Source organism: Lolium rigidum, chromosome 7, assembly GCF_022539505.1.
Source record: "Lolium rigidum isolate FL_2022 chromosome 7, APGP_CSIRO_Lrig_0.1, whole genome shotgun sequence".
In the NCBI taxonomy this organism is placed as follows: Eukaryota; Viridiplantae; Streptophyta; class Magnoliopsida; order Poales; family Poaceae; genus Lolium; species Lolium rigidum.
The window spans coordinates 207,912,328-207,930,904 of NC_061514.1; positions in this window are offsets into that span (position 1 = coordinate 207,912,328).

The following is an 18,577-nucleotide window of genomic DNA, read 5'->3' on the forward strand; positions in this document are numbered from 1 at the left end:
TGGCATTAGGTGGAAAGGGTTCTCACCCGAAGGCGTTCTCGATGAAGTAGACCTGTCTCTCCCTTCAGAGGAACGCACCAGAGCTCTGCGCCAGGAAGTTAATTGCATGGTGGCTCATTCTCTGCACCGTCATTCTGAGAGCCTGGTGAACGCTTTTGAGCGTGTTGCGGTTCGCGTGGTTCAGGAAATCATGAAGCATCAGTACTCTCCGTCAGGGCCTACCCTAGGGACTCACCAGGGAGAAATACCGTTCCAGACCAGACCGCAGCTGCCATTCACGCTTGCAGCTCCAGAGCCACAGGGTTCACCGGCATACGTCGTCTACAAGGTTGGAGGCGATCCTGGCGATTGCCAATTCCTGTATGAGCCGCCTAAAGAAATCCCACATGGATACGTGTGCACATACGTGCCGGACTGCAATAACTTGGCGCGCACGAACCAGATTACAGCAGGAGGAATTTCTGGAGCAGACGCCGATAAATAGGCGTGGCTAGCTAAATATGCCACCGGAACGAGTCATGAAAGCTCAACCCCTACAGCACATACCATGGAACAAATCAGTACAATCTTGAGAGACCAGTTTGGCATCCTACCAAAGAGGAGAACAGTCGGCTATTCCAAGCCGTACCCCAACGAATATGATTTGATTCCGCTGCCGCCCAAGTATCGGCTCCCTGAGTTCTCAAAGTTCAGTGGATCAGAAGGGTCTAGCTCAATTGAGCATGTGAGCCGATACTTGGCACAGTTGGGCATGATTTCAGCATCAGACCCGTTACGTGTAAGGTTTTTTGCGCAGTCTCTCACAGGACCAACTTTTGGGTGGTACACCTCGTTGCCACCAGATTCAGTCCGGACATGGAAGCAACTGGAAGAGTGATGACCCACAAGTATAGGGGGTGTATCGTAGTACTTTCGATAAATAAGAGTGTCGAACCCAACGAGGAGCAGAAGGTGTTGACAAGCAGTTTCGATGAAGGATTCACTGTAAATGCTCACAGACAAGTATTCGGGGGTTTTGATGTAACAGATGAATAAAGTACAAGTAAGTAGAATGCGAGAGAAATAATTGCAGCGAGTGGCCCAATCCTTTTTAGCACAAAGGACAAGCCGGTTTGTTTACTTATAATGACCAAACGTTCTCGAGGACACACGGGATTTTAGTCTAGTGCTTTCGCTACATACAGCTGATTAATCTTCATTGTTTTGATAAGTGTTGTGTGGGTGAACCTATGCTAATGTACCGCCCTTCCTAGGACTAATACATACTTGTGATTATACCCCTTGCAAGCATCCGCAACTACAAGAAAGTAATTAAGATAAATCTAACCACAGACCTTAAACTGCGAGATCCTGCGATCCCTCCTGCATCGATATACCAACGGGGGCTTAGGTTTCGTCACTCCGGCAACCCCGCAATTGGCAAACGAGTACAAGATGCATTCCCCTAGGCCCATAAATGGTGAAGTGTCGTGTAGTCGACGTTCACACGACACCACTAGAAGAATAACACCACAACTTAAATATCATAACATTGAATATTACTCAACCATAATTCACTACTAACATTTAGACTTCACCCATGTCCTCAAGAACTAAACGAACTACTCACGAGACATCATATGGAACATGATCAGAGGTGATATGATGATGAATAACAATCTGAACATAAACCTTGGTTCAATGGTTTCACTCAATAGCATCAATAACAAGTAGAAATCAATACCGGGAGAGTTTCCCCTATCAAACAATCAAGATCAAACCCAAATTGCTACAGCGGTGACGATGTCCAGCGGTGGTGATGGCGGTGATGATGATGAAGATGATGATGATGGTGATGGAGATGATGTCCAGCTCGATGACGGTGACGATGGCGTCGATTTCCCCCTCCGGGAGGGAATTTCCCCGGCGGATTCCTGCCCGCCGGAGAGCTCTTTTCTCTCGGTGTTCTCCGCCCCGCGAGGCGGCTGTAACCCTTCGTGAGGATCCTCTCGTGGCTTAGGTCTTCGGGACGAAGGGTTTCGCGAAGAAAAGGAGGCGAAAGGGGCTGTGGGGGCCCCACACCACATGGTGGCGCGGCCAGGCCATGGGCCGCGCCGCCCTGTGGTGTGGGCCCACCTTGGGTCCAACTGGCTCCCCCTTCTGGCTTCCTTCGTCATCTGGAAAAATAGGATTTTTGGTAAAACTTCCTTCCACAGTTGATCTTCCGAAATATTGCATCCCGACGGTGCTTTTTCCGGCAGAATCCCGGCTCCGGTGCTCGATCTCCAAATAATCATGAAACATGCAAAATAGATGAAATAACATAAGTATTGTGTCCCAATATGAAATATATCAATGAATAACAGCAAATTATGATATAAAATAGTGATGCAAATTGGACGTATCAACTCCCCCAAGCTTAGACTTCGCTTGTCCCCAAGCGAAACTGAACTCGGTAAACATGACCACATGTTTATGGAGTGAAGAGTCGATAAATAAAATACGGACAAGAAGCATCATATTCATTCACACAAGACATTATAGTAAACAACTTCCTCATATAACTCAACTTGAAACAAGTACAAGGTAATCACAAATAAAGGTGCATAAGAAATCATAATTGGTGATGGCAAACTTTGTTCTTGGTCAGAGAACAGTTAACAGATTATACTTATCTATTGAGCAGCGCTCTCATATTAAAGCTTATGGTAAACTTGCATACTCAATCATATTAATCATTGATGACTTTCAAAGCTATATTCATTCAGGTAAAACTTGTACTGAACAAGAAAGAGTAAAGACATGATGAAGCAAATCACAATATAATAGTTTGATCACAACAACTCTAATGCTTGCTTGAGATGGAGGGAAATAGGTTTACTGACTCAACATAAAGTAAAAGACAGGCCCTTCGCAGAGGGAAGCAGGGATTAAATCATGTGCTAGAGCTTTTTCAGTTTTGAAATCATATAAAGAGAATAAAAGTAAAGTTTTGAGAGGTGTTTGTTGTTGTCAACGACTGGTAGCGGGTACTCTAACCCCTTTGCCAAACAGACCTCCAAAGAGCGGCTCCCATGAAGGACGTTATCTCTACCAGCAAGGTAGATCATCCCTCTTCTCTTTTGTTTACACATGTACTTTAGTTTATTTAAGGATGACACTCCCCCCAACCTTTGCTTACACAAGCCATGGCTAACCGAATCCTTGGGTGCCTTCCAACAATATCATACCATGGAGGAGTGTCTATTGCAAAATTAAGTTGCTTACTGATGAATCAGGGCAAAACATGTGAAGAGAATTATTAATGAAAGTTGATTAATTGGGGCTGGGAACCCCGTTGCCAGCTCTTATTGCAAAATTATAGGATAAGTGGATGAAGCCACTAGTCCATTAGTGGAGGCTACCTAACAAGACTGAAAGATAAAACACCACATACTTCCTCATGAGCTATAAAACCATGACACAAAAAAAGAGTAATAAGTTTTGAATTGTTTAAAGGTAGCACATGAAGTATTTACTTGGAATGGCAGAAAACACCATGCAGTAGGTAGATATGGTGGACACAAATGGCATAGGTTTGGGTTCAGGTTTGGATGCACGAGAAGTATTCCCTCTCAGTACAAGTCTTTGGCTAGCAAGGTTAAATAGCAAGCATAAGAGTTGAGGGAAACAAACAAATATACATGTGATAGAAACAATCATGCATCTTACTTGTAAGCACAAACAGTTTTAACTTTAGAATACTAAGCTATGGACTGATAAGAAAGATAATAATATCTTCTACATGTATTTCCTCTATTCTTCTTAAACTCAAAGTGTTGTTGTTATTGACCATTGCTAAGTTTGCCAAAACCAAATGGATTTACTCAATGCTCCCAAAGTGGTACCAATACTAAAATCAAGATCAATCATATAGTAGAAATTGCAAACTAAAATAAGGTGTGCAATATGTAAATGATAAGACTTCTCATTAATATTCCATAACGATAACTCACACCAAGGGATACATAGACAAACTAAAGGAGAGATACTTCCAAACTGCAACCCATCCTATACGATAACTTCCCTACTCATGATATGACACTACTTGATAGTAAAAAGTAAAAGGTAGTGATGATGTGATACCGCGGCACTCCCCCAAGCTTGGAACAAACCAAGGGGATGCCAATACCGATGATGGATTACTGCTTTGGCGATGATGGTGATGAATCCCTCATGCGCTTCTTACAGATCTCCTTCAGCTTCAGCTTCTCAGCTTGGCAAATCTGCACTAAGTCTCGAAGAGATTCATTGTTATCTGAAGTCGGCGATGGCGAACCTGTGACGGGCATCAAGTAATGTCCCAGCATTCTACGGAGTCGATAATTCTCCTCCCTGAGTATCTCCACTTCTCTTCTTAGAGCCCGGTATTGACCACAAAACTCATCGGTAGTTCGTAGAGCTTCTTCCAGCACAGGGAAAGAGTCGAGGCCAAGAGCAGGGGGTAAAGGTCCCTGCAAGTTATGAGAGAAAGAACGTCGAGTATCAACAGATCCCACCAAGACTTGCTTACTCCCCACAGCTTGTTGCTCTTGTTTTGACGACGCCCTTTTCACTTCTTCCCTCGAAGGCCCTTTGCCCTTGTTGTCGGAGGCCATGGTGCTCCTAGATTGAAAATAGATCCTGGCAGAAACAGCTCGAAACAAAACACGTCGAGAACACGATATACGGACCTCCAGGGGTCCGGGGGATTATATAATAAAAAATTTCAGAACAAACGGAAAGTACCAGGTCGAACCAGAGTCGGAAAGGGGCGACGAGGCGGCCAGACCACAGGGCGGCGCGGGCCCAGGCCAGGCCGCGCCGGCCTGTGGTGGCACGCCCTCGTGCGTCTTTTCCACTCCGTTTCGATCTCGTAATTTTTCATATTTTCCGAAAACAGCAAAAATATTGTTCGGAAAGTAAATTGCGAACTTTTCATTACCAATACTGTTACCTATTCAAAGTCGAGTTCTGGCGGACTGTCAATTTGTCCTTTGATGAAAGCCTCCGGTGTTTCCACTTGAATAATATCAATATCAACATTATAAGAATCACCCGAGATATAATGCTTGAGTCTTTGCCCATTCACCACTTGCGTAGCATTGCCTTGGAGAGAACTAATTTTAATTGCTCCGGAACGATACACCTCCTCAACAACATATGGTCCTTCCCATTTTGAGAGTAATTTCCCTGCAAAGAGTCTGAGACGAGACCGATACAATAGGACTTTATCCCCAACATTAAACTCTCTTTTGATGATCCTTCTATCATGCCATTTCTTAACTTTCTCCTTAAAGAGTTTAGCATTTTCATAAGCTTCACTTCTCCATTCATCTAGAGAACTTAATTGTAGCAACCTTTTATTACCGGCAAGTTTAGGATCTTTATTTAATTCTCTAACAGCCCAATAAGCTTTGTGTTCTAGTTCTAAAGGTAAATGACAAGCTTTTCCGTAAACCATTTTATAAGGTGACATTCCCATGGGGTTTTTATAAGCAGTTCTATAAGCCCATAGTGCATCCTTCAATTTACTAGCCCAATTCTTTCTAGATTTATTGACGGTCTTTCCCAAAATAGATTTAATTTCTCTATTTGATAATTCTACTTGACCACTAGTTTGAGGGTGATAAGCGGAAGCAATTCTATGATTAATACCATACCTAGCAAGAGTCTTTCTAAAACCTCCATGAATAAAATGAGAACCTCCATCAGTCATAATATATCTAGGAACTCCAAATCTAGGAAAAATAATATCTAAAAGCATTTTTAAAGAGGTCTCACCGTCAGCACTTTTTGTAGGTATGGCTTCCACCCATTTAGTTACATAATCAACAGCAACAAGTATATGAGTGTTACCTTCTGAAGAGGGAAAAGGTCCCATGAAGTCAAATCCCCAACAATCAAACGGTTCAATAACAAGAGTATAGTTCATGGGCATTTCATTGCGTCTGGAGATATTACCAACCCTTTGACATTCATCACAAGATAAAATAAACTTCCTTGCATCTTTGAAGAGAGTTGGCCAATAAAAACCTGATTGTAGAACCTTTTGCGCGGTTCTATCTCCGGCGTGATGTCCTCCATAAGCACTACCATGACATTTACTCAATATCTCTTGTTGTTCATATTCGGGAACACACCTTCGCAGAATACCATCCACTCCTTCTTTATATAAGTGTGGGTCATCCCAAAAATAATGCCTCAAGTCATAAAAGAATTTCCTCCTCTGCTGAGCTGAAAAGGTTGGAGGCAAGTACTTGGAAACAATAAAGTTAGCATAATCAGCATACCAAGGACTTGTCTCGCGAGCTCACCTTTATTACAGCCAATTGTTCATTTGGAAAACTATCATTAACAGGAACAGGATCATAAGCAATATTTTCCATTCTAGACAAATTATCAGCAACAGGATTATCAGCACCTTTCCTATCTACAATATGTAAATCAAATTCTTGCAAAAGAAGTACCCATCTAATAAGCCTCGGCTTAGCATCTTTCTTTGTCATAAGGTATCTAATTGCAGCATGATCAGTATGAATCGTAACTTTTGAATCAACAATATAAGATCTAAATTTATCACAAGCAAAGACTACAGCTAACAATTCTTTTTCAGTAGTAGCATAATTTCTTTGAGCAGCATCAAGAGTTTTACTAGCATAATGAATAACATTTAATTTTTTATCTACTCGCTGTCCAAGAACAGCGCCTACAGCAAAATCACTAGCATCACACATAATTTCAAAAGGTAAATTCCAATCAGGAGGTTCAACTATAGGAGCAGTTGTTAAGGCTTTCTTTAGAGTTTCAAAAGCTTCCTTACAATCATCATCAAAAACAAAAGGTACATCTTTTTGAAGAAGATTAGTAAGAGGCTTTGAAATCTTGGAGAAATCTTTAATAAATCTCCTATAAAACCCAGCATGACCAAGAACACTACGAATACCTTTAACATCCCTTGGATAGGGCATCTTTTCAATGGCTTCAACTTTAGCTCTATTAACTTCAATACCTCTCTCAGAAATTTTATGTCCCAATACAATTCCTTCATTAACCATAAAGTGGCATTTCTCCCAATTAAGAACAAGGTTAGTTTCTTCACATCTCTGCAAAACACATCCTTCATCTTAGGAATTAGACGACGCCGAGGTTCAACAACAGGCTTTGCATCATCTTCCATATTAATGGCGTGTTGGCAAATAGAGGGAGAAATCCCCTTCAAGTCATCAAGAGTATAGCCAATAGCACCTCGGTGTTTCTTCAATATTTGCAATAATCTTTCTTCTTCAAACTATGTAAGCTTAGAACTAATAATAACAGGATATATTTTCTTATCATCAATATGAGCATATTTAAGATTATCGAGCAAAGGCTTTAAATCAAAAACAGGATCTTCCTTTGGTGGCGGTGTTGTACCCAAGTCTTCCACCGGTAAATCATGCTTGAGAATAGGTTGGCGAAGAAAAATCTCCTCAAGCTCATCTCTTTCTTTCCTAAAAACTTCACTCTCGCTATTCTCCAAATGTTGCTGCAAAGGATTGTTAGGAACAAGAACAATAGATGCACACTTGCTCCATTTTAAAATCATTACTAGGCAAATCAGCTTTATAAGGAGTTTTGGTAAATTTAGAGAAGTTAAACTCATAAGATTCACCAACAAATTTAGTCAAAATTTTCTCTTTCTTGCAATCTATAATAGCTCCACAAGTATTTAGAAAAGGTCTACCAAAAATGATAGGACAATAATCACTAGCGAGCAGAACCAAGTACCAAAAAGTCAGCAGGATATTTAATCTTACCACATAGAACTTCCACATCTCGAACAATACCAATTGGAGAAATAGTTTCTCTATTAGCCAGCTGAATAACCACATCAATATCTTCAAGTTCACAAGAATCAATTTCGTGCATAATCTCCGTGTAAAGCTCATAAGGAATAGCACTAACACTTGCACCAATATCACATAAACCATAATAGCAATGATCACCAATTCTAACAGATAGCATAGGAACACTAGCTTGTTTGGGTTTATTAGGATGTGAAACAATATTAGAAGCATCTTCACAGAAAATAATATGACCATCCTCCACATTTTCGAGTCACAAGATCTTTAACTATTGCAACAAGCAGAGTTCAACTTTTATTTGTTCTTCAGGTTCTATAGGTTTCTTTTCACTTTTATGAACCGCACTATTTATAACAGAGTACTCCTTCATTTTAGCAGGAAAAGGAGTTTTTTCAATATAAGCTTCAGGAATAACATGATCAGCAGTTTCAACTACAACACATTTATTAATAGATGAATCGATTTTATCTTTATACGGTTCATGATACTTGTCAAAATTCTTCTTAGGCAATTCATAATGAGAGGCAAAAGCTTTATAAAGATTTGCAGCAACTTGAGAATCAAGACCATATGTAGCACTCATATTACGAAATTCATCAGTATCCATAAAAGCTTCAATGCATTTATAATCATAAATTATACCTGATTCTCTATCCTTGTCGTTCTCCCAACCTTCAGTATTTTCTTGGATCCGATCAAGAAGGTCCCTTTTAAACTCTTCTTTATTGCGTGTAAATGATCCAGAACAAGAAGTATCCAAGCAAGGTCTTGTCTTGAAAAGAAAGTCTTGCATAGAAATTATCAATAATAACATTACCAGGAAGCTCATGAATGGGGCATTTGAGCATTAAAGACTTCAATCTCCCCAAGCTTGGGCAATACTCTCTCCATCATGAGGCCAGAAATTATATATGCGGTTCCGATCTTTGTGAATTTCACTTGGAGGATAAAATTTGGAATAAAATAAAGGCACAATGTCCTCCCAATCAAGAGAATCACCATTCTTCAGCAATTTATACCAATGCGCCGCTTTACCAGACAGCGATATAGAGAATAGTTCCTTCCTTACTTCATTCATGGCAATACCTGCACATTTGAATAACCCGCATAATTCATGCAAAAACAGTAAATGATCACCAGGATGGACAGCTCCATCCCCTTCATAGCGGTTATCCATAACATGTTCAATAATTTTCGTAGGTATTTTATATGGTATTACTTCCTCACCTGGCGCCTCATCCACTACCGTTGCGGTAGTAGTAGATTTCCCAAATAGAAATTGAAGAGAAGATCTCTCCATAATGAATTATAGCAGCAAGCAGAAATAAAATCAGCACAAACAGTAAAGGTTTTCCTTACCAATTCCACTTACCAATAGCGCTTCACTCCCCGACAACGGCGCCAGAAAATAGTCTTGATGACCCACAAGTATAGGGGGTGTATCGTAGTACTTTCGATAAATAAGAGTGTCGAACCCAACGAGGAGCAGAAGGTGTTGACAAGCAGTTTCGATGAAGGATTCACTGTAAATGCTCACAGACAAGTATTCAGGGAGTTTTGATGTAACAGATGAATAAAGTACAAGTAAGTAGAATGCGAGAGAAATAATTGCAGCGAGTGGCCCAATCCTTTTTAGCACAAAGGACAAGCCGGTTTGTTTACTTATAATGACCAAACGTTCTCGAGGACACACGGGATTTTAGTCTAGTGCTTTCGCTACATACAGACTGATTAATCTTCATTGTTTTGATAAGTGTTGTGTGGGTGAACCTATGCTAATGTACCGCCCTTCCTAGGACTAATACATACTTGTGATTATACCCCTTGCAAGCATCCGCAACTACAAGAAAGTAATTAAGATAAATCTAACCACAGCCTTAAACTCGAGATCCCGCGATCCCTCCTGCATTGATATACCAACGGGGCTTAGGTTTCGTCACTCCGGCAACCCCGCAATTGGAAAACGAGTACAAGATGCATTCCCCTAGGCCCATAAATGGTGAAGTGTCGTGTAGTCGACGTTCACACGACACCACTAGAAGAATAACACCACAACTTAAATATCATAACATTGAATATTACTCAACCATAATTCACTACTAACATTTAGACTTCACCCATGTCCTCAAGAACTAAACGAACTACTCACGAGACATCATATGGAACATGATCAGAGGTGATATGATGATGAATAACAATCTGAACATAAACCTTGGTTCAATGGTTTCACTCAATAGCATCAATAACAAGTAGAAATCAATACCGGGAGAGTTTCCCCTATCAAACAATCAAGATCAAACCCAAATTGCTACAGCGGTGACGATGTCCAGCGGTGGTGATGGCGGTGATGATGATGAAGATGATGATGATGGTGATGGAGATGATGTCCAGCTCGATGACGGTGACGATGGCGTCGATTTCCCCCTCCGGGAGGGAATTTCCCCGGCGGATTCCTGCCCGCCGGAGAGCTCTTTTCTCTCTGGTGTTCTCCGCCCCGCAGAGGCGGCTGTAACCCTTCGTGAGGAACCCTCTGTGGCTTAGGTCTTCGGGACGAAGGGTTTCGCGAAGAAAAGGAGGCGAAAGGGGCTGTGGGGGCCCCGCACCACATGGTGGCGCGGCCAGGCCATGGGCCGCGCCGCCCTGTGGTGTGGGCCCACCTTGGGTCCAACTGGCTCCCCTTCTGGCTTCCTTCGTCATCTGGAAAAATAGGATTTTTGGTAAAACTTCCTTCCACAGTTCATCTTCCGAAATATTGCATCCTGACGGTGCTTTTTCCAGCAGAATCCCGGCTCCGGTGCTCGATCTCCAAATAATCATGAAACATGCAAAATAGATGAAATAACATAAGTATTGTGTCCCAATATGAAATATATCAATGAATAACAGCAAATTATGATATAAAATAGTGATGCAAATTGGACGTATCAAAGAGCAGTTTCATGTACAATATCACTCAGAAGCTACCGAGGCTGGCATTGCCGATCTGGCGCAGGTGCGGCAGAAGCGGGGAGAAACGGTGTCGGAATACATTCAGCGTTTCAGGACTGTCAAGAACCGATGTTATTCGGCTCGTTTAACTGAGAAAGAAGCAGTCGATCTGGCAGTGGTAGGCCTCGCAGCGCCGATCAAGGATCTCGCTTTCCAAGTGGAATACAATTCACTGGCGCACATGGTTTAGAAATTAACATTATATGAGCAGCGCCACCCAGAATTGTACCAAGATAAGTTCAAACGCCCGATAGGCCTGGTCGAGACAGAAGAAGTTGAAGACTTCGTAGAAGATCAGGAGGTAGCCGTGGCTGAATGGGCTCGGGGGGCAGTCCCCGTGTCCTGCAAATGGGTGAAACAACAAGGGCCTGCAAAATGGTTTGACTTTGATATAAGCAAAGCTGAGCAGATATTCGATTTACTGCTTAAGGAAAAACAGCTGAAGTTACCCGAAGGCCATAAAATCCCTACGGCGCAAGAAATGAACGGGAGACCGTACTGCAAGTGGCATCACTCGTACACCCATATCACCAACGACTGCAAAGAGTAGCGTCGGCAGATCCAAATGGCGATAGAACAAGGCCGTTTGATCCTCGGTCAGTTTGCCATGAAAGTGGACACGCAACCGTTTCCTGGCGTCAACATGGTGGAACTCAATCACTCCACGAGGCGTCAGCCAGGTTTCTCATTCGGTGTTAACATGGCAGGGCCTGTATACCGCCATGGCAAGGATAAAGAAGAAATCGGTCACTCCCGTGGCAAGGATAAGGAGGAGGCCGATCCACGCGACCGGCCCCGATATGATGACAGAAGGTACATCACGGAGGAACAAGTGAGAAACGTGTGGTATCAACGACCGCTCTCCGCGCATCTCCTTAACAAGTATGAGCATCAGTACGACCGACGTCGGCGGTACGACATAGATGACGAAAGATATCGTCGGTCTGATGTAGACAACGGAAAATATCGTCTGTATGATAGAGACGACGAAGGATATGAGCACCGCGCTAAGGGGAAGTCAAGAGAGCAGGAAGACATGGACAGACACTGGGATTGTCCTTTCTTTAAGCATTGCTGGGATTCAGGAACGAGCCGATTGCCTACAATCGACAACTGCCCGGAATGTAGACACCAGAAGAAGGACACAAGTGAGGTTTCAGTGTTCAAGCGTCTAGGGCCTCTCCCACCTCAGAACAAGCGAGCTGAGTCGTCGCGAGTGGAAGATTTCGAGGAGTCAGAAGATGAAGGAGAAGATAGATACCACCGGCCAAGGTGGTGCCCTGATGGACTCAGTCACTCCCAAAAGCGTAGGGTTCAGAGGCTACGTAACTTGGAGGAAGCCGAGGCGTAGTACCTGTACACGTTGAGGAAAGCGCGGCCCGATCTGGCCGTGAAAATTCAACAAACTTTGGAGACGGAGACGCGTCCACAGAAGAAAGAATGGCGCCCCAAGCAGATAGAAGCCGATGCAAAGGCATTGGCTGATACAAATATGGTGTTCATACTTCCGTCAGAGTTTTGTGCTCCAAGAACCGAAGAAGTGCCAGTAGCACAGTTTGACTGCGGTCCACGGTCGGTTATCTTTGAAAAGCCACGAGAAAAGAGCTACAGACATTTGAAGGCCCTGTACCTAAGAGGTTATATCAAGGGGCAGCCTGTCAGCAAGATGTTGGTTGACACGGGAGCGGCAGTCAATATAATGCCATACTCTATGCTACGGCGTGTGGGACGCTCTAACGCAGATCTGATCAAAACCAACGTCACACTAAGCGATTTCAACGGCCAAGCATCAGAAGCGCAAGGCGTTCTGAACGTGGATCTAACCGTGGGCCGAAAAACCATCCCTACATCATTCTTCATCATCGACAGCAAAAGCACCTACGCTGTCCTGCTAGGGAGGGATTGGATTCACGCCAACTGCTGCATTCCATCCACAATGCACCAATGCCTGATACAGTGGGATGGAGATGAAGTGGAGGTTGTTCATGCAGATGACTCGATCGAGATCTCATTAGCTGGCATGAATATTTGGGACGCAGACGACCAAGAGCCGATCTCTGGAGTCAGTTTGGACGGCTGTGAGCGCATCGAAGCTTCAAAAAACGGGGTGAGGCTGGTCTTATCCACCGGCCTGACAGAGTAGCAAGACCAAAGTCAATGGACGTACGTGGCAAGGCCGATCCCTGCGATCGGCCCCAAAAAATAAAAAGCAATGATATCACCTCAAGCAGGTCACGTAGTCATAGTAGGATGACTGGAGAGCCGATATCTTCAATTACTTGAAAGATTTGGCTCGGGGGGCACCTAAACGAATAAGGTACAAGGCCATGAAGTATGTCCTTATTGGGGATGACGGACAGTGAAATATGGGGGCCGATGCATGAAATCGGCTAGTAAAAAAAAATAAAGCAACAGGACGCGAAGCACAGCCAATGCACAGACATCGACTTTAGACTAAAAAGCCGATGCGCAGCCATCGACTCTAGAGGTACAAAATGTTACGAGCAGAGGTACAAACTGTTACGAGTAGAGGGACAAACTGTTACGATCAGGTATCAAGTTACATGGATAGGCTCTACTGAAGGAATGCCTCGAAGGCACGGAGGGCGTCAGCACGGACACGATCCACTTCGGCGATCTCGGCTTCGTCATCTACGTCCTCGCCCGTCACCAGCTGTTTGTTCAGGGCACGTAATTCTGCCAGATCAGTTTTCAGTTGAGCTTTAAGGCCTTCTGCTTCCTCTTGGGAGCGGGCAATAAGAGCTTCCCTATCGAAAATAAGTTGTTTGGTTGCCCGAACCCTCTCTTCAAGGTCCTCCAATTCCTTTCGCAAGGTCTCAAGTTCGGCGGTGCTGACAGAGGTGTTAGTTTTGGCATCTAAGGCCGCCTTTTTCTCATTGAGCCGCTGACATTTGTCTGCAATATCGGCTTTCAACGGAAGTTGGGCGTGGCGTAGATTGATCCTCTGACGAGCTAACTTCACCCTTGACCCGTAGACAGACAGAGTCACAACTGGCCAAAGTTTCACCTGCAACGTTACCGGGAGATGGTGCTTGATTTCTTCGAGAACGCTCTTCACCTCCTCGGGGTCTTCGACCAACGTCTCGATCGAGGAAGAAAGCAAGGCTTTGAGACGCTGGAATTGGCGTAGGACAGCGTTGGGTCGTGGCTCATCGCATGCCGTAGAAGGAGCTGGTTCGATGGATTCAGGGTCGAACGTCAGCAAGCCCGCAAGGTCACAACCCTGACAAACAGAAACAGCGTCAGTATGCAGCAAAAGGGAAGGGTAAGCCAAACGAAAGGAGTATACCTCTCCCGAGACCAGGGGGACAGCCGATGATGAGGTAATCGCCTCTTGTGTTTCTGCTGGGGGCTTGGCCAAATCAGCGACCTTGTCAACGGCAGGGACTACTGGATCCAGGTTTGCGGATGGCATCTGTACTTCCTCGACTCCCCCACAAGAAGTGTTATCAGTCTGCAAAGAAGATGGTTAGCCGACGTGAGCAGTAATGGATCAGCACGAAAGGGGAGCCGGGGAGATATGGAGGTTAATTACATTTGGAGCCTCTTGGTTTGATGAAGGGGCTTGCGGTTCCTTTCGAGCCCTCTTGGTGCTCATGTCCTATCCCGCTTTGATTGGAGCTTGGGGGGCAACAGGTTCAGGAGCTGGCCTTTTCCTGGAAGCCGATGGTGGCAAATCTGGCTGGCTCTGTGTGGTGATTTTCCCAGAGTTGTCCGAGCTCGAATCCCCTCGATTGGATGGTGTTTCCTCGCTGGAGTTGTCTTCGGTGGAGGCCTATAAAAAAGAGTTAGTAAGCACAAGCATGTTTGCAGAAGCCCATAACGATGGATGAAATAAGTCGAGGCATGGATCAACGTACGTGCAAGCTCTCTTGATCTGGAGAAGGACTCCGGCGCTTCAAAGTTTTCCTAGCGGCTACTTTCCTCACCGTCGTTCTCGCCTTGGCTGAGGCTCGGGGGGCAGCTGGCCCGGAAGATACCTTGCTCTTGGAAGCCGATTTTGGTGAAATCGGTTGGCTCTGCATCACGACCTTTTTCAAGGGTGGCGAGTTTTTGCAGAAGAGGACCATAGGAGCCGCTGGGAAGAATTCAAAGGGGGAGCCGTCAGCATGTGTAGGTTCTGGACCATCTTGTTGCTGCAAGGAGACAGAGCAAGGTTATAAAAATCATTGTAAGCCACTTCAAGAAAATTTACGAGTGGTAGTACCTGTTCTGCGGGGATATTGTATTCAGCATCGAGTTGTTTCAGCAACGGTCCCAGAGCTCTCCTGAAGGCATGAGTTCTCCACATGGACCACCAGGTCTCAAAACCGTCGGTTGACGAGGTGAAGGAGAGGTTGTTAGGGATTGGGATGGCTAGAGCATCAAACAAAGAATAACACCTCTGACCGGTGAGGATATCGGGCAAGTCAGCTCTGCTCTCTGTTAAGTGGTGGAGGAAGAAATGGGGAGACACCTGCCCAAGACCAAACTGTCGGGCTGCCACGACCGGCTGATAAGACTCATAACCAGGTTTGATGATCCTGTTTGATGTGCTCATGCCAACTGGAAGGAAGCAGGGACGGATCATGGTGGAATACAATTGCCGGGTGCTGGTGTCATCGGCAAAGCTGTCTAACCTGAAAGAGACTGGGTTCTCAAAATTCTCAGATTCCGTGTAAGGAAAGAAGAGAGGATTGTCCAGGCCTTGGTAGAAAATGCTGAACCACTTTGATGCTTCCTTGGGGATCAGTTTACTACCTGGAAGGCTATACAAGGCTTGGTCGTAGCTAGTACATCGGATCTGCTTCCCGTTAGCATCTGGAAAGGTGCGAGTAGCCAAAAGTGGGAAGTTTGGGATATGGTTCCGGAAATACAACTGAGCCCATAACTGAATAAACCACCAGGGACCTCCTGTTTTGACTGTCCTTTGAGAGTATAATTTGACGGACATTAGTTGGAGATATCGATAGACCTCTCCAAGGAACAGTATGCCGATGCCAAGCTGGGTGCCTCTGGCAAGTTCATAGGCCAAGGGAAGGTAATTCTTAGTTGGAGCAAGTGAAGGGCCACAGAACATGAAGTGTTCCAACCAGAAATTTAGGAAGGTCGTGTGTTCTTTCTCTGTTACAGGGCCTTTATTTTTCATGTGGCGTCGAAGGTAAGCACCCCAGTTTGTGCACTCTGTTTTGGAAGAGAGCTTGAAAGGAACCCTTGGCAGCATAAAAGCAGAGGGGCTGGGGGATGTAATGTCTAGGCCAGTGATCATCACCACATCTAGCAGAGTTGGTGTCATGGGGCCGTGGCCAAACATGAAGCAGTTCAGAGCATCAGACCAGAAGTAGCCGATGGTTTTTAGAAGGTTCTCATGCTTCTCAAGGGGAGACAATGGTAAGGACAGAGCATCGGCTATTCCTGTGGTTTCCCATGTGGATTGGTAAGTTTTGGATACTCTCATCGTACCAGGAAACCCAATCTTCAGGAGGGTTAGGCCAAGCTCGTAAGCAGTCGGCCCAAGAAGTTAGATCTAAATCCTGGTTCACGAAGGGGATCCTACGAGCCTCGCAAGAAATCAAACGGGCAGGACCCTCGACAGTACGGGGGCCAAGACAAAGAGAATTTGGAAGGGAAGGATGCGGCAAAAGAATGTCTGAAACCTAAAATTAATGGTGGAATAAGGCATTAATTCAGATGTTTGCTATTAATTCCAACACTATGCTCGGATGGCGAGGGGTAGTTAAAGATTACCTTCAGGCCAGCGACCGTTGCGTTGGCGTTGGACGATTCCGCCATCTGATTCGCTGGCGGAGATGAATCTGCGCAGTTGGGGATCTGGGATTTGCGCCGCCGCGAGTTGAATCCGTTCGATGGGAAATTGGGGATCTGAGTTTGGTCCTTTAGACGAGGGTCACAAGTTACCATTTGAATTTGGGACTGAGTCTGGCCCTAATGGCGTCTTATGGTAAAAGACCGATGCGTTGCTATCGGCTCTTTGTGCATTGACCTACTTTGACAATCGGAAAATCAAACATAGAGGCATTCTTCATTGACTAAGAGGGTTTTTTTACAATAAGAGCCGATTACTCTCAAAAGGAGGATCTGCTGCCTAATACACTACTACTAGCCCTATTCTAGTAGTCCCTAATCTAGGGGTCGTCGCTGCCCTCGTCGTCGCCGTCCTCGCCGCTATCGGCGCTGCTGCCGGCGACGTCTTCGTCGCTGCTGTTGAAGCCGTCGGCAGGGGTTTCGTCTTCGTCTTCGTCGTCGTCGTCGTCCTCCGACCCGGCGCGGAAGCGCTTCGCCGTCGGGTACTCGTCGGAGGAGGTGTCATCCTCCGCTTCATCCTCCTCGTCGGAGGAGAGGTCCGCGCCCCAGGAGAAGGCGTCGTCGTCGCTCTCCTCCTCCAACTCCCCGTCGACGAGGAACTGGAGGTTATCCTCCCCGTCGGTCAAGGATTCGTCATCCTCTGACCCGACGGATAAATCCCAATCCCTCTCATCCCACCACAGTGGGGCACGGGCCTCGTACGCCGCTATCGGGTCGTACTCCGGCATCGACTCACTGGAGGAGGAGGACTGGAAAGAGAGACCCGAAGAGGCAGAGGAGGAGTCCATGGCAGAGGAAGGGGGTTTTCGATGGCTAATGCAGAGCAAGAGGATGAGGATGCGAACTGCTCGGATGAGGTTAAATAAAGGGGATACGGTGGAGGATGATTCAATGCTGTGGCAGTTTCGAGGATGCGGTGCCAAAACTGTCAAATCGTGCAGTGCGGAGAAGTTGAGAAGGCAAGGCATCATGATGAAAGGGCACTGTAGCGGTTCTGCTCTGCAACGCATGACCCGATGAAGGAAAACAGAGTGGTTTTGGAATTATTATTGCCAAAACCAGGGGGCATGTGTTATCACCAGATTTTAGCCAAATCAGAAGGTGGGCCGTGATTGAGATGGGCTTGGAGGATATGCGCATAAAGAGTTTCTGAATCGGCCTCGTGCGAGAGTTTGGGCTAGATTGCCCGTGTATCTGTACATTATGGTAGATCACGTTTTAGTTTAGAATTAAGAGATAGAGTTTGGTTCGTACACAGTTAGGTTTATTCCAAAGATAGAAAGTCCACGGACTATAAATATGTACCTAGGGTTATTGAGAAAGGAGGACGATCACGTTCACAACAAACACAATCTAGGCGCATCGCCACCCCTTGTTTCGAGGGTTTCTTCCGGGTAAGCGTCATGCTGCCTAGATCGTATCTCGCGATCTAGGCAGTATCAGTTTATTCGTTGTTTTGTGTTGCTCGTGTTGAAGCCTTGTTGATGGCGAGTAACACCGTTATCATAGATGTTTTTGGGTTAGCATCGATACTTTTCTGATATGTTTGCTTAGTTATGCTGCCCTTAAATATCTAGCTGCCTTTGCACCTATCTTAGGTGTAAGGGCAGCACCTTGCTTCGTCTTTACTTAGTAGATCTGATCTGTTATGGTTGTTCCTTGTTCTTCAAGGATTAGTTTGATATCCGCATGGTTAGGCCTTGCAAACGGGTTGAATGATACAGTAGTGCGTAAGGTATGGTTTGCCGATCCAAGAAGGGATGTTCCGGGAATCGACTCCGTGTTGGTTTTTAGGCCCCTCCTAGGACTAGTTTTCTGTTATCTTTCGTATCTGCCAGGCTCAACTACGTGTAGGACGTTCCGGTTATGCGGCGAAAGCCCTAAACTGTCGTAGATCGATTTAACTTGGTATTGATTAA